This window comes from Hipposideros armiger, unplaced genomic scaffold (assembly GCF_001890085.2).
Source record: "Hipposideros armiger isolate ML-2016 unplaced genomic scaffold, ASM189008v1 scaffold_599, whole genome shotgun sequence".
Lineage (NCBI taxonomy): Eukaryota > Metazoa > Chordata > Mammalia > Chiroptera > Hipposideridae > Hipposideros > Hipposideros armiger.
Genome location: NW_017731949.1, coordinates 110446 through 128085, shown reverse-complemented (window position 1 = coordinate 128085; position 17640 = coordinate 110446). Strand labels below are relative to the sequence as shown.

The following is a 17640-nucleotide window of genomic DNA, read 5'->3' as shown; positions in this document are numbered from 1 at the left end:
AAAAAAAAGAGAGAAATAGATAAGTCTATAATTATTATCAGACCCTTCAACATCTTCTTCTGGCAATTGATAGAGTTAGACACACAATAAGTAGATACACAATTTAACGACACCATCAACCAACATGCTGTCATAGACATTTATAAAAAACTCAACCCCGAAACAGCAGAATACACATACTTTCCAAAGCTCTATAGAACATGTACCAATATAGACAATATCCTGGGCCATTAAAACAAAAAAAGTGCACAGGAATAACATAAAGTGTGTTCTCTGACCACAATGAAATCAAATGAAACATCAGAAGTGAAAGTTAAAAGAAAAATGTTCAAAGATTTAGAAATTAAAGAATACATTTCTAAAGAATCTTTCAAGGAGGAAGTCTCAAGAAAATAACAAAAATACACTGAACAAAATGAAATGAAAATACGACCAATCAAATTTGTGGCAGAAAGCTAAAACAGTGTTGAGGTAAAGAATTATACCACTAAATCCTTACATTAGAAAACAGGAAAACTCTCGTCAATAATCGAGCTTCCATCTCAAGAAATTAGAAAAAGAGCAAAATGAACCTCAAATAAGCAGAAATAAGGAAATTAAACCTCATTCACGATAAAATTCAATGTGAAAACTAGGAATAGAGAATTTCCTCAACGTGATGAAGAATATTTATAAAAAGCATATGGGGCTGGCCGAGTGGCGCATTGGTTAAGAGCTGGCTTGGGACAGATGCCAGCTCTGAGCAGCAGAGCCCCGGTTCGGATCCCACATGAGCACCAGTGACACTGCCCTCTACAGCTAAGATGGTGAACAACAGCTCGACCTGGAGCTGGGTTGCCGTGAGTCACCAGCAACGGCGTAGGCTGCAATCCCTGCTGCACTGGGCTACCATAAGCTACCGTGTGTGGCCGGCAGCCAGCGTGAGCAGCCAGCAACTGGTGTGAGCTGCCAAAAGCCGCCATGAGCGGCTGTCCAGTGGCCAGCGACCAATCTGCCTCAGCTGGGAAGAGCGCAATGATAATAGCAATATGGGCTAGTGAAGTGATGTCCTCCACAAGTAGCCTGAAGAACAAAAGGACAGCAACTTGTCTGTTCACCTTCCCCGATTCCCCAACACTCTTCCCCTCCCCTAATTCCCCAATAAAATCTTAAAAAAAAAAAATCACTCTTAATGAAACCCTTCCCACAAAGAAAACTCCAGGTTCAAATACACTTCAATGGTAGAGAGGGCATAGCTCAGTGGTAGAGAATTTGACTGCATAATGCTTCAGTGGTGAATTCTACTAAATATTTAAGGAAGAAATAATATCAATTCTATTCAATCTCTTCTAGAAAATAGTAGAAACAGTTGTACTCACTTTATAAGTATTATCATGAAATCAACTCTTGAAACATTACATCTACAAAGATCATTTAAACATGTAGGTGCAAAATTCCTTAAATTGTTAGGAATCTGATGCAGGAATACAAAAAATATAATATAGAATGAACAGCTGCGGTTCACCCCAGGAATTCAAGGTTGGATGAAAATTCAAAACTCAATGCAACTCACAATGTTAACTGAATAAAAACTAAAAACCACATCACTATCTCAATAAAGAACATCTGACAAATTCAATGATGATGATCATCACTGAATGAAGAAAAAAAACTTTCAGCAGACTAGAGAACTTTTTCAAGTGGATAAAGGGCAGCTTTAAAAGTCTCCAATTAATTCAGTTAATTAATTATGTCATGGTGAAGAATGAATGCTTTAGCTCTAAGATTAGAAAGAAGACATGAATATCTTCTCACACCACTTATATGCAATGTTATATTAGTGACCATAGGCAGTGACTAAACAACAAGAAATATAAAGCATATTGTTTAGAAATGAAGAAGTGACATATCTTTATTCACAGATAATATAATTGTGCATATAAAACATCCTTAGGAATATGCAAAAGATCTGCTAAATAAATAAGAATAACAAAGACAAAACAGAATATAATTAATCAATTAGATTTCTATACACTTCCAATATACAACTGGAAATTGAGGTTGTAAATTACTGGTATATACCATTTATACCATCATCAATTTCATAAAATACATGTAACAAAATATGTGTAAAACATACACACTGAAAACTACAAATCATTGCAAAAAAAAAATTAGAAACCTAATAAAAAGGTAGAGAATCAATACTATTACTTCAATGAATCAGAGATTCAATATTATTAAGATGTAAATTTTTTCTAGACCATTCTAAAGACCAAAGCCTATCTCACTAGAATTCCAAGCAAAATTCTTTAAGAAACTGATTACAAATTCTGAAAATTATATGGAAACGACAAAGAATGTACAATAATCAAAATAACTCTTTAATAAAAAACATATTTGGAAGACTAAATCCTCCTTTTTTTGATAACTTTGCACAAAGTTACATAATCAAGAAGGTTTGTTACGGACACAAGGAACCATTACACAGAAAAGAGTCCAGGCATAGAACTACAGATATATGGTCATTTGTTTTTGACAAAGAATCCAAGGTGGTACAACAGAAAACTAATAATCCTTCCAGTAAATGCTGTCAATATAGCTACACACAGATGTGGAAAAAGTGAAACACAACCCTTATTTTCACAGCATATACATAACAACAGTGAATCATAGCCCTTCACATAAAACTATAAAAATTCTTCAAGAAAACACAGGAGGAAATTTTAGTGAATTTGCATAAGCAAATATTTCTTTAAAAAGACACAAAAACCATGAAATATAAAAGAAAAACTAACACTATATTAAAAAAAAATTAAAAATTCTGCTCTTCCAAGACACCGTTAAGAAAATAAGAGCAAGCACCAGATTAGCACAAAACTTCGTGAAATATTTATTTAATAACAGTCTTGTATTGAGATTATATAAAGATATTTTTCAACTCAATATAACTTTTTTTTTTTTTTTTAGAAAAAGAAAAAAACAGTTTATTTAAAAATGGGCTAAAGGTTTGAACAGGCTTCAAGATACAAAATATGTGCATGGTCAAAAAGTACTTGAAAAGATGTTTAACTTCATTAGTCATCAGGAAAATGCAAATCAAAACCCAATAAGATAGAAAGACATCCATTAGAATCTTAAAAAAAAAAAAAAAAAGTTAACAACCACCATGAGAATACAGAGTGAGAAGCTGGCAGCATGCAACCCACAAGTGGGCCTCCACCAGACATCAAATTATTGGGGCCACTATCCTGACTTCTAGCCTCCACAATGGTGAGAAATAAACGTCTGTTGTTTATTAAAAACAAAAAGAAAAGCATAATGACCTCCAATTTCACATGCTAGGAGGCAATAGAGCAATCTTAACTATTAAACACTGCTAACAGTGTTTGGAAACATCAGGCAGGTTCCTAGAAAGTGACCATAAGAACGATAATACCATACTTTGGAATATTTACATAAGAGAAATGAAAACACAGGTCTATACAAAATTTGTACACAAATGGACTTTGCAGCTCTATTCCTAACAGCACAAATAATAAAAACACCTATATGTCTATTAACTGGTATATGGATGACAAATTTGGTATATGCATGCAAAGATATACTACCTAGAAATGAAAAGAAAGGTGAGATACACAAAACATGCATGAATCTAAAAAGCTAAGTGAAACAAATAAACAGAAAGAAATTCTGTGTTCATGAATTGGAAAAATCAACAGAGTTAAAATGGCCATATTACTCAAAGCAATATACAGACTTAATGCAATCTCCATCAAAATCCCAATGGCATTGTTAAAAAAAAAAATAGAACAAAAAAATCATCAGATTTGTATGGAACCACAGAAGACTCTGATTAGCCAAAGCAATCCTGAGAAAAAAGAACAAAGTCAGAGGGATCACACTCCCAGGCTTACAATTATACTATAAAAAGATAATAAAACAGCATGGTAGGGCCGGCCAAGTGGTTCAGTTGGTTAAAAATTTGCTCATAAGTGCGAGCTTGGGCCGGCCAAGTGGCTCAGTTGGTAAGAGCACAAGCTCTGAAAACAGAGCTGCCGGTTGAATTCCCAAATGCACCAGTAAGCTGCGCCCTCTACAGCAAAGATTGTGAACAACAGCTTGACCTGGAGCTGGGCTGTCGTGAGTGGCCAGCGACAGCATAGGCTGCAGTAGGCAGCCGTGAGGCACAGTGAGCTGCTGTCCAACGGCCGGCAACTGACTGCCTCAGCGGGGAAGAGCACAATGATCATAATATCCACATGGGCCAGTGATGTGGCGTCCTCCAAAACTAGACTGAAGAACAAAAGGACAACTTGGCTGTTCCCCTTCCCTGATTCCCTAACACTGTTTCCCCTCCTGCTATTCCCCAATAAAAATCTTAAAAAAAAAAGGGTGTGAGCTTTGAGCAATTGGGCCGCTGGTTAGATTCCCAAGTGGGCCAGTGAGCTGCCGCTGAGCTGCCAAGAGGCAGCAGAATGGCTCAGCTGGTGAGAACACAAGCTCCTAACAACAAGGTTGCCTGTTCATGACGGTGGGCTATGCCCGCCCACAACTAAAGACTGAACTAGGCACCTTAAGCTGAGCTGCCATCCACGTGGTTCAGGGGATAGAGTGCGCGCTCTTAACAACAAGGCTGCTGGTTCCTCTCCCGCATGGGATACTGGCTACATCCACCTGCAACTAATTGAACACAGCACCTTGAGCTGAGCAGCGCAAATGGACTTGGAGCTGAGCTTGCTGTGCCCCCCACAACTAAGATTGAAGGATAACAACCTGACTGTTCCCCTCCCCCAATTCCCCAAAAAATCTTAAATAAACAAAAATAAAAACAGCATGGTATTGGCAAAAAAACAGACACACAGACCAATGGAACAGAAATGACCACATATATGTGGGCAAATAAATTCCAACAAAGGAGCGGAAAACAATGGAGGAAAGAAAGCCTCTTCAATAAGTGATGCTGGGAAAACTGGAAAGCCACATGAAAAAGAATGAAACTAGATAGCTATTTGTCGCCATATAACAAAACTCACTCAAAATGCATCAAAAGCATAAATATAAAACCTGAAACAATAAAGTACATAAAAGAAAACATTGGTCTTAGAGACGACTTTATGAGTTTGATCTCAAAAACAAAGGAAGTAAAAGCAAAAAGAAATGAATGGGACTATATCAAACTAAAAAGCTTTTACACAGCAAAAGAAACCATGGACAAAATAAAAAGGCAACTAACTGAATGGGAGAAGATATATATATATATATATATGTAAACAACAACCCTGATAAGGGGCAATATCCAAAATATATAAATATAACTCAATGACAACAACAAAAAAAACAAACAATTCAATTAAAAAATGGGCAGAAAGGGCCAGCCGAGTGGCTCAGTTGGTTAAGAGTTCGCTCAAGAGTTTGAGCTCTGAGCAACAGCGATTCAAGTCCCGGCCCGAGCTGAGCAGCTGCTGAGCTGCCAACAGGTGGCAGGATGGCTCAGCTAAAAAAAAAAAAAAAAAAAAAAAAAAAAAAAAAAAAAAAAAAAAATTTAAAAAATTTAAAAAAAAAAAAAAAAAAAAAAGAGAGAGAATAAAGGGCAGAAGACCTGAACAGAAACTCCTCCCAAGACAGACAAAAGGCCTACAGATATGTAAACCAATGCTCAGTCACTACATATTAAGGAAATACAAATCAAAACCACAATGAGCTACCACCTCACACCTGTGACAATGGCGCTTATCAACAAAACAAGGAATAACAAGTGTTGGAGAGGTTGTGGGGGGAAAAAAAACCCTCCTACACTATTGATGGGAATGTAAATTGGAATAGCCAGTATGGAAAACAGTATAAAGGAGCCTCAAAAAATTAAGAATACCATTATCAAGTGACCCAGCAATCTCACTTCTGAGGATCTACACAAAAAATCTGAAAATACTTATCTGTCAAGATATATGTACCCTTATGTTCATTACACCATTATTCACAGTGGCCAACACATGGAAACAACCAAAGTGTCCTTCAGTAGGTGATTGGATAAAGAAGATGTGGTACATATATACAATGGATTACTCAGCCATGATAAAAGATGAAATCCTGCCATTTGTGACAACATGGATGGATCTTGAGGTTATCGTGCTAAGCAAAGTATTAGACGGAAAAAGTTGAGAACCATGTGATTTCACTCATAAGTGGGACATAAAACTGAAAGCAAAAAACAAACAAGACAAACAAACAAAAACTCATAGACAGGGCCGGCTGAGTGGCATGTTGGTTAAGAGCTGGCATGGGACACCAGCTCTGAGCAGCAGGGCCCCAGTTCAGATCCCATATGAGGGCCAGTGACACTGTGCCCTCTGCAGCTAAGATGGTGAACAACAGCTCAACCTGAAGCTGGGCTGCTATGAGTCGCCAGGGATGGCGTAGGCTGCAGTGGGCCGCCATAAGCTACCGTGAGTGGCTGGCAGCCAGCGTGAGCAGCCGGCAGCTGGTGTGAGCTGCCAAGAGCCGCCGTGAGCGGCCGTCCAATGGCCGGCGACTGATCGGCCTCACCCAGGAACAGCGCAATGATAATACCAACATGGGCCAGTGAAGCAACATCCTCTACAACTAGCCTGAAGAACAAAAGACAGCAACTTGTCTGTTCCCCTTCCCCGATTCCCCAGCGCTGTTCCCCTCCCCCTATTCCCCAATAAAATCTTAAAAAAAAAAAAAAACTAAAAAAAACCTCATAGACTATATAGTGTGGTGGTGACCAGAGGGAAAGGCGGGTTAGAAAAGGGTCAAATGGGGTCAAACATGGTGACGAAAGGCAATTTGAAATTGGGTAGTAAATACACAATGCATATACCATATTTTGCTGTGTATATTGCGCACCCAGGTTTTCGGCAAATTTCAGGGAAAAATATCTGTTTTAATTTAAATTTTTATTTGTTTACATTTTTGTACTTGTTCGTACTATAAAGGAATTTTAGCATTTATTAACATACTATGGTACAAGAAATTTTATGTAACAAATAATTACAAAACACAACAACACATATAAGGTAGAAGAAATTTTAGGTACCGGCAACAAATTTACGATATTTACACACCACAGAAGACCAAGAACTCATCGTTGTTACAAGGTCATCGTAAGTTCAACAAAACAAATTATTTTATTCCAGGGTGTGTGTTTGCATTCGGAAATCGTTACTGATTTCTAGGTTTACACTTTTAATTCATGAGCATAAAAAAAATTTAAAAACATTTATATACATATGGAATTAGTACTACCCATGTATAATGTTCATCCTTATTTTTCCCTCACAAATTTGGGCAAAAAATTGCACATTATACATGGCAAAATATGGAACCAGTGATGAATTATAGACTTGTACCCTTGAAACTTATATAATATTATTAACCAAATGAATAATAAATTTCATAAACTTATATAAAATAATTTAATATTAAAATAAATTTATTCAAATTTTTAAAAATAGCTAATGAAAATAGGCATGACAAAAAGGTAAATAATGTATGATGCATACACAATTCTACAAAAGCAAAACTATTGCGACAGAAAGTACATCAGAGGATGATAGGAGCCAGGGAGAGGAGTGGAGGGAGAAAAATGACTGCAAAGAAGTATAAGAAAAATTTTTTTTGGTTGTGATCACCTAGACGTTTCCAACACTCATCAAATTATACACTGAACATTACTGACTTTTACTTCCTGTTAATTATACCTGCAAAAAAGTAATTTCAATATTAACAAGGAGAAAAAGAAAACAGAATTGCATTCAAAGGGAGTCAGGTGGTCAGGTCTGCTCACCCACAGAGATGAGGTGGCTGTAGGTCTCCAGCATCACATCTCTGTAGAGGGCCCTCTCAGTGGGGCCCAGGTACGGCCACTCCTCCTGGGTGAACTCCACAGTCACGTCCTTGAAGGACACTGAGGCCTATAACAGCATATTTTTTAGTCAATCTGAAAGCTTCAGAAACAGGTGACATAGAAAATACCTTTGAAAACTAATTTGTATCAGGTTTCCTGTTGAGAATTTAAAACAGCATTTTATAAACGACACCACCTATGATGGCCTTTATCATTGTCTTACACTTTAAGGGTACTAACAGAATTGGCACAAATAGTCTTCTCATGCCCTGATATGGTTTGTATTTATTTCTAAATTATGTATCACAGGTTGTCAGCTAATATACTAATGATAAAGTTTAGGGACTTGTGGTTTAGACAGTTTTAGAACTAGGCTTCCTGTAATCTTTTCCTGTGCCCTAGTGGATGGTCCTGAACACTCTCTAGGGTACACACACCCCCTTGGAGTTCTCTGTCAGGGTAACGGAACCAACGAAGAGACACAGGTAAGCACTGGAGGTTGTATGCATCATCAGACATGTCTTTCAGATGCAATGTTCTGCAAGAGTGGAGAAAGTTTTACTTAGCAAAATACAGGACACCAATTTAAAGACTTTGAGGGAATTATGCAAACTAGAATGAATCAAATACCTGATAATCTCTCATATACAGGTAAACTACAAAGAAACAAAAATAACCCTAAGCTCCTACTGACAACAGATTGGTGGTTGCTAGAGGCAAAGGATGAGGGGTGGGAGAAATGGGTGAACTGTTTGGTTTTGTTAATTTAAATAAACTGAACTGAAAAAAGACAGAGTGATGACGTTTATTAAGGGAAAGCAGTGGGAGGAAAAATGGGAAACTGATCCCTATAAGAGGAAGAAACTAAATTTTGATAATTACATTCAGTACAGCTGTACCTGGAGAAGCCCCATGAACAATTGGGTAAATGCTGATGTCACTGTGAGATAAGGGAAAATATACAGAGAGATGCCCCAACGTCTGATGATTTGACTTACACTTTTTTTTTACCGTTATGATGCTGTGAAAGTGATATGCCTAATAAATTACATGAGATATTCAACAATTTAGTACAAAATCAGCTTTGTTAGATGATTTTGCCTAACTGAACGCTACTATAAGTGTTCTAAGCACATTTAAGTGAGAATAGGCTAAGCTATGATGGTCAGAAGGTTAGCTGTACTAACTCCATTTCTGACCTATGATATTTTCAACTTACAATGGGGTTTATCTGGATATAACCCCATCATAAGCAGAGGAGTATCTGGATACATGGGTCTCTGGCCCTGGTTCCTGGCACCGAGCTCCTAAAAACCTTGTAAATTCCTACATGATAACAGCACCTGGAGAATCTTTTGTTTTAATGAGGTGACTATGGGTGGGCTCCAGGACGGGCACTCATCACTAGAAAGACCACACCAAAATTGGCAGCCTGGAATTTTCAGCCCTGCCTCCCACTTATCTAGAGAGAGAGGCTGAAAATAAAGTTAGTAAGTTTTCATGCCAACATGATGACTCCTCCATAAAAACCTCTAAAGTACGCATTTGGAGAGCTTTAGGTTTGTGAATGTAATAGCCATGTATCAGAAGAGGGAGCACCCCAATTCTATGAGGACAGAAGCTCCTGTGCTCAGGACCATCCCAGACCTCACACTATGTATTTCATCTGGCTGTTCACCTGTAGCCTTTATCATGTCCTTTAAGAAACCAATAATGCTTTTCCCTGAATTCTGTGAGTGGCTCTAGCAAATTAATCAAACCCAAGGAGGGGGTCGTGGGAACTTCAGATGTACAGCCCAAGGTCAGAAGCACAGGTGACAACTGGGACTTGCAGTTGGTATCTGAAGTGGGGTGGGAGCAGTCCTGTAAAACTGGGCCCTTTACCTGTGGGATCTGATGCTATCTCCAGGTATATAGTGTCAGATGGATTAAACTGTAAGGCGCCTGGCTGGTGTTGCAGACACTTGCTTGGTGGGGGAACAAAACTCACACATTTGGTGACCTCAAGTGTGAGAAGTATTGTGTGTGAGTAGCAAAGGAGACATACAGGAGGGAAGACTACTGGGCTTCTCTAACTCAGCCATACACTGAGATTAGAAGAACAAAAGTAAGGTGATGGGCAGAGGGTCACAGTGAGGCAGATGTTCTTCATCTGCACTCACGATATGTACCAACATACAGATAGAATTATACACTGCTGTGTTGGTTACATAATTTTGGAACATAAAAGGGAGGTCTAAAATTGATGTCTAGAGTCACTGCAGTCGCACACAAAATTAGAGCATTTTTTCATGACAGAAAGGTAGATTCTAAAACTTTTATGAAGAAGTGAAGGATTTACGCTGTCCAATACAATTATGAAAAAGGAATAAGGTTGGGAGATGCACAATACTAATTTCAAGACTTATTTTAAAGCAACAGTAATCAACAAAGTATAGTATTAGCAAAAGGATTGACACACATCAACAGAAGAGAATACATCCGAGAAACAGAACCGCAAATACTATAAAATCAAATGATTCCCAACAAAGGTGCCAAAGCAATTCAGTGGTGAAGGTATATTCTTTTCAAAAAATGTTGTTGGAATATCAAACATGCATAAGCAAAACCAAATCATCTTGATCTAAACCTTGTACTGTAAAACTTAACTGAAAAGATCACAGACTGTAATTATAAAATTTATAAAAACAGGAGAGAAAATCTTTGTGACTCTGCTTTAGGAAGATTTTTTACATATGATCAAAAATCATAATAAAAAAGGTTTAAAATTTTGAAAACTTGATTAAACACTTCTGCTCTTTGAAAGATACATGGTGACAGAAAAACACAGGTGAGACCTATGATCTTTAATAAACACATTTGGAGCTCAAAAACTTCACGCAACATATCCCCTAAACATTAGGCAATTTTTATCAAACAAAATACAGGGGAAGAAAACATTAAACAAAGGAAAAAACAAAAAGGAGAAAGGTTGAAAGTGTCACTTTTTTTTTTGTCACATTCTTTTCATGAGGCTAATATAAGCATAAAACCAAAACAGGATGAAACACGAAAAAAGGAATGATAGCCTCACCTAACTTGTGATACAGACACTTAGTTATAAGTAAAAGCAGAAAGATCACAGCCTACTCATCAACCACTAGGGTATATACAGAAAATCAACAATAAATTAATTTCAGAAAATTCACTTTGCTACTCACAATATTTATAAACAGAAATAAACTACGTCATTATTTTAGTGTATATAGAAAAACTACTTAATATATTCAAAGTACATTCATGACTAAACTGAAATTAAAGGAAACTGGGAATCAGAGGGACTATACATATCAAAGGTTACCTAATAAGAGGCCACAGCAACCATCAGGGCTCATGCTGAAATTGTGTGTATAGTTTCCCTCAAGACTGGCTTTATTTCTATTGGGTTGTCAGAAAAGTCGTGACGTATTTTTTCTATGTTTTTCGTTGCAAAAATGTGTCATGACATGCCCAACAACAAATACTTCTCCTTTTGCAATGAATATATGGACCCTGATAAACCTCAAATATCCATTATAATGCAAAGGGGAAAATGAATCAAGAGCTCACCTGAGGTGTGTTCATTCTGCTGCTCTGGGGACAGTGTAGAGAACTGGGAAGGTTCGGCGGGGAGGCCAAGGAAGGACCATGCAAGGGCAGCACCACCTGTGCACATGAGACTGGAAGTGGTCATGTGGACTAAACCATACAGCTGTTCATTGACTCAAATTTTCTATAGTTAAACAACAACATCGTTAATTTTCTGAATGACTAACATAAACAACTTAGTTACACTGAAGTATATAAAGAATAAGGCATTGCTCTTTCACTAAAATTAACATAAAATACTCAGGCTGCACCACTCAACTCTTTACCTATTAACACGGCTTACATCTCAAAGAAAATCCACAGTAAGCCCATTAAAGAACAGAAAGGCAAGAATTTTTAATTTTAGTTTTAACTGGCTAACAGTTTCTCAAAACGTCCTTTTCATAAGATACTTTTGGTGACTGACCTGTGAGAAAGCGAACGGCAACAGTTTTCTTCCTTGCTCTGTCACAAACTGGGTGTCCCTTAACAACTCACTGAACGTCTCTGGTCGAATTCTTTGAAGGTTTCAAGAGTCAGAGGCTGATCACCATGAAAACCTTTCATGAGCCATAGTTTTGGGATTCTATAAGGTCAGGAAAAGTAAAAAACGTCACATGGACACATGTGAGAGCAGCACAGTGTTGGGAAGAGACAGGGGACCACTGAGCAATATTGGGAATAGAATTTCTCCCTGGTTGCTCCTTACGCCCAGACCTCACCCTCACAAGCTCTACCACAAAGTGGCCTTCCCTGGGCAGCATACCCCTGGGCCACCCCAGCTCTCCCCTCTCTCAAAGCTGACTCAAATCCTCCACTGTCACACCACCATGTGGTGGTTTCAGTACAAGGCAATATCTCCAAATCCGGGCAGAAGAATCAAGAACTTCTGACCGGGGAAATACAGGCTCTGCTGCTTCCTGTGTTCTTTTGCCTCAGCTCTGAAGCTCTGGTGAGGAGTAAGAAAAGGGCTGTTCTCTTCCAGGTAATATTCCAGTTAGCTATTTCCTTTACAGGCGTCAATTTCTCTCAGACCGCCATTGTTTTCAGATGAGAAACAGGACTCTGACGCAAGGTTCCCTGTCGCCCCTGCCTACAGCTGACAGAGCTGGGCTCTACCCGGTCTTTCCGGCCCCAGAGCTCGGGCTCTCGCCGCAGACTCACCGCCCAGCTTTCTGAGTCTCTCACGGTCTCATTATAACGCGCTTTCCCCTCCTGCCGCCCGCACTAGATTTTCTCCCGTCCGGTGGCGGGCGGGGCGGGCACAAGGTCCCTGCACCCCGACCCCACCGACCACCTGCTCCTCACCGGGCTCAGTCCCATCTGCGCCCCGGGAACCCGAAGGGCAGGGGGCCCCCCAACAGGTCCTGGCCGGCTCTGCACTGACGACCCCGCCTGGGGGATTCCCGGGACTTCCCCTTCCCTCCTCCCCAGACACAAGCCCCCACCCGCTTCATGCTGGTCTCCATGTCCCCCAGACGCCCCAACATCCCTGCGCTCTAACTTTACATGCGAATCGTCGGAGCCCGCGAGGATGACGAGGTCCACGAGGTGCTCTCCGCGTGAACAAAGACAGTACGGAAGCAGGGAGGCGGGACTACAGTTGTAGAGGAGCCAATGGAGCCCAGATTTTTTCCCAGGGTACTCCTCAACCAGCCAGTTACATACAAGACTACATTTCCCATAAGCCTCCACTCACGCGACTTTTAGAGATGCAGCAACGTTTTCACTTTTTAAGAGGACAATGTTGGTTCTTTGAGAATCCTCAAACCAAAGGGGTTAAACTTAAAATTTAACCACCAAATGCAATGCGTCCTCTTCGAAAAAAATCCTGGTTGAATGAGCAACAGCTGCCAAAGGCCTTGGTTACAATTGGGGAAACTTGAATATGCACTGGGTTACTCAAAATTTATTTTTTTTTAAGATTTTTTGGGGGAATTGGGGGAAGGAACAGCGTTAAGGAATTGGGAAAGGGGAACAGACAAGTTGCTGTCCTTTTGTTCTTCAGTCTAGTTCTGCAGGACGTCGCTTCACTGTCCCATGTTGGTATTGTGATCATCACGCTCTTCCCGGTTTAGGCAGGCGGTCTCAGGCCACTGGACGGCTGCTCACGCTGGCTGCCGGCCACTCACAATATCTTATGGCAGCCCACTGCAGCCTATTCTGTCACCAGCGACTCACGACAGCCCAGCTCCAGGTCCAGCTGTTATATCTTAGCTGTAGAGGGCAGAGCGTCACTGGCCCATGTGGGATCCAAACCGGGGGCCCTACTGCTCAGAGCTCGCGCTCCCAAGCCAATTCTTATCCTACGAGCCACTGGGCTGGCCCACTGGATTACTTTTTTTTTTTTGGTTCAGGTGTACAAAACAATGCAATAGTTATGCTTTTCAACCTTCACAAAGTGACAACCCCCCTCCCCCAATCTACCATTCCCCCACCCCCAATATCATACATATCTATTACAATTCCATTGAATCTACTGCCCACTCTGTACTCCACATCCCATGACTATATATATATATATATATATATATATATATATATATATATATATAATTATAGTTGTCATATATTATTCAACGGCAGCTTCAGGTGTACAGCGCAGTGGTCAGGCCTCTACACAGTCCATGAAGTGGTCTCCCTAATAAGACATGAGTCCATCTGGCCCCCTAAAAAACATTTATAACATTATTGATTATATTCCCCAAACTGTCTTTCCTATCCCTGGGGCAATATTGAAGTTACTAATTTACGTTGTCTCATCCCTTCTGCTTCTCCCTTATATCTACCCCCTCCCATCTAGCAATCATCAGTGTTTTCACTGTGTCTCTGAGACTATTTCTGTTTACATTGCTAGTTTATTCAGTATTTTAGATTCCACATATAAGTGAGATCATATGGTATTTATCTTTCTCCGACTGACTTATTTCATTTAGTATAATGTTCTTTAGGTCCATCTATATCGTTGCAAATGGTACGATTTCATTCTTCTTTATAGCGGAGTAATACTCCATTGTGTAAATGTACCACAGTTTCTTAATCCAGTCATCTACCAATGGGCATTTCGATTGTTTCCAAGTTTTGGCTATTGTAAATAGTGCTGCAATGAACACAGGGATGCATATTTTTTTCAAATTAGTGTCTTGGGTTTCTCTGGATAAATACCTAAGAGTGGAATTGCTGGGTCATGAGGTAGTTCCATTTCCAGCTTTTTGAGATACCTCCATACTGATTTCCATAGTGGCTGCACCAATCTGCAATCCCACCAACAGTGCAGCAGTGGTTCCCTTTTCTCTGCAACCTCACCAGCACTTCTTGTTTGTTGATTTATTGATGATAGCCATTCTGACTGGAGTGAGGTGGTATCTCATTATGGTTTTCGACATGGTATCTTATTGTGGTTTTTATTTGCATTTTTCTAATGATTAGTGAGGTTGAACATTTTTTCATATGCCTATTGGTCATCTGTATGTCTTCTTTAGAGAAATGTCTCTAATCTCCTGTCCATTTTTTTTTTAAGCTGAGCCATCCTGCCACCTTTCGGCAGCTCAGCAGCTGCTCAGCTCTGGCTGGGATTCGAACCGCTGTTGCTCCGAGCTCAAACTCTTGAGCAAGCTCTTAACCAACTGAGCCACTCAGCCAACCTCTGTCCACTTTTTAATTGGGGTTTCTTTTGGTGTTGAATTGAATGAGTGTTTTATAAATTTTGGTTATTAATCCTTTGCCAAATATATCATTGACAAATATCTTCTCCTATCCACTGGGTTATTCTTAACTGTAAAAATAATATTGTAATAACACAGGAAAATATACTGGTTTTTATAAAGGCATGCATAGTATTTAGGAGACAAATTATATGTTTGTAAATTTATTTCACAGATATTCAGGAAAACCCCATTAGACAAAGGAAATATGGCAAAATTATAAGTTTTTTCCAAAGAGGAAATGGGTGTAGATGAATGTGTATTGTATCGCTTTCTGAATGCTTGAAAATTTGCAATACAAACTGAAAAAGGGGGGAGGAAAATATGGGTACTCCCTCCATGAGTGTACCTTTTAAATTCATAGCTGCCATGGGAGTTTCAGGTTCATAGAAACATCTATTAGGAATAAGGCTGTGACATGGGAATAAAATAATTAAACATGGAGCACAGCAATACTAAAGAAAAAAGATTTTTCCCTTCACCATTCCCTGACCTATAGCCTAACAATAGATCAGCCCCCTGCAAACTGAACTCCAAATATCCTGTCCCACCAGTTCCTCCTTTTAGAAAATTACCCTGAAACTTATGATTAATACCCATAGGATTACTAATCACAATCTCTATGGTCTAGCATTCTTTCCAGGCTACTCGCATCATTGTATCTGGGTTGTTGATTCCATGAGTGAATCACGCTGACAGAGGAAAGGCTCCACGCAGACCCCCAGAACTCACAAAGCCTCTGGAGGACCACCAGGGTTTTTCCTTAAATACCCCAAGCCGGTCTGAGAGGCAGTTTTTGAAGGTGTTAACCCTCTGACTTCTCAGACCACTTGTGCTCTGATAATAAACACTTATTCTATGACACAACTCCTGTGTGATCTATTGGCTGGGCAGCGCAGGCAGCATGAGCCCCAGACTCGGTTGGCCTCTGGTTTCAACCCAAGACCAGGACTAGGCCTGTATAATGAAGACCATTTTTCGTTCTTTCCTTCCTTTACTTCATTCCTATCTCACAAATAATAAGAGGCCAAGCACTCACTATAATGTTATTCTTTCTTTTCCCCTTTAATTTCTGCCTGTAAATAAAACTGAACACATGGGCCGGCTGAGTGGCTCAGTTGGTTAAGAGCTCGCTCAAGAGTACGAGCTCTGAGCAACAGCGATTCGATGCCCGGCCCGAGCTGAGCTGCCGCTGAGCTACCAACAGGTGGCAGGATGGCTCAGCTAAAAAAAAAAAAAAAAAGAATAAAACTGAACATAGGCATCATCATTAAATCGACTTCACAGGTCAAAACGTGATGCCCAGGAATGATATGAGATTCGAAAGAATACTTTTTTCCATTGGCACATATTGCAATACATAAATACACGATTAGTAACATCTCAAAAAACTTAGAGGAATTGCTGGAGCTACCACCAAAGTAGGGGCCAATAAGGAAAAATCAATAAATTCCCTTGCATGACATGTGTCAGACAACAGAGTGGCTCTTGATCATCTACCTAAACAAGGTAGGATTTGCAATTTTCTCACCAATCCTCTCTTCACTTTAGTTTACATATTGAAACATGTCAAAGCAGCAAGCTTCAGAATTTCTGAGCCGAGGGACAGGATGGGATTTCACACCCATTTTAACTCTTTAACTGATTTAACTAATTTTCACTGATGAAAATTGCTTAGTATCCTAGGGGTTTGCACAGCCTCACAGATAGAATTCACGGGCTTTCCCCAACACCTCCAGTCAGGGTACAAGACTTAGTTCTTGCCTGGCCTCATGCTTTATGATTAGAGTTCCTGGTTGGGCTGGCCAAGTGGCTCAGTTGGGGACTGGCCAAGTGGCTCAGTTGGTTAAGAGCACGAGCTCTGAGCAACAGGGTCATCGGTTCGATTCCCAAAGGGCCAGTGAGCTGCGCCCGAGCTGAGCTGCCGCTAAGCTGCCAACAGGTGGCAGGATGGCTCAGCTGGTGAGAGCACATGCTTCTAACAAGATTCCCGGTTCGACTCCTGCATGGGATGGTGGGCTACGCCCACCAACAACTACGGTTGAACACGGCACCTTGAGCTAAGCAACACTGAGCTGTCCTGAGCTGGCAACAGGCAGTTGGATGGCTCAGTGGTTAGAGCGTGCGCTCTTAGCAACAAGGTTTCTGGTTTGACTCCTGCATGGGATTTTGTGCTATGCCCACCCTCAACTAAATATTGAACACAGCACCTTGAGCTGAGCAGCTGCGAACTGCCAACAGGCAGCTGAATGGCGAATGGACTTAAGAGCTGAGCTAGCTGCACCCTCCACAACTAAGATTGAAGGACAATAACTTGGCTGTTTCCCTTCCCCAACTCCCCAATAAAACTTAAAAACAAAAAAGAGCTCCTGGTGCTTTGCTTGTGTTTTGCCCTGAGAAGCAATGTTGCCTACGTCCCAATTTCCCATTTCTCATCAACTCACAGTGCTGGGACACAGAGCCCAGAGTCACTATGTTAGA

The 17640-nt window shown here is 40.1% G+C and overlaps 1 pseudogene; it reads right to left on the bottom strand.

The window, feature by feature from the left end:
• The window catches only part of LOC109371907 (zinc finger protein 585A-like), a 37615-nt pseudogene extending 24576 nt beyond the window's left edge, over positions 1-13039 (bottom strand).
• Positions 13040-17640: the final 4601 nt, after the last annotated feature.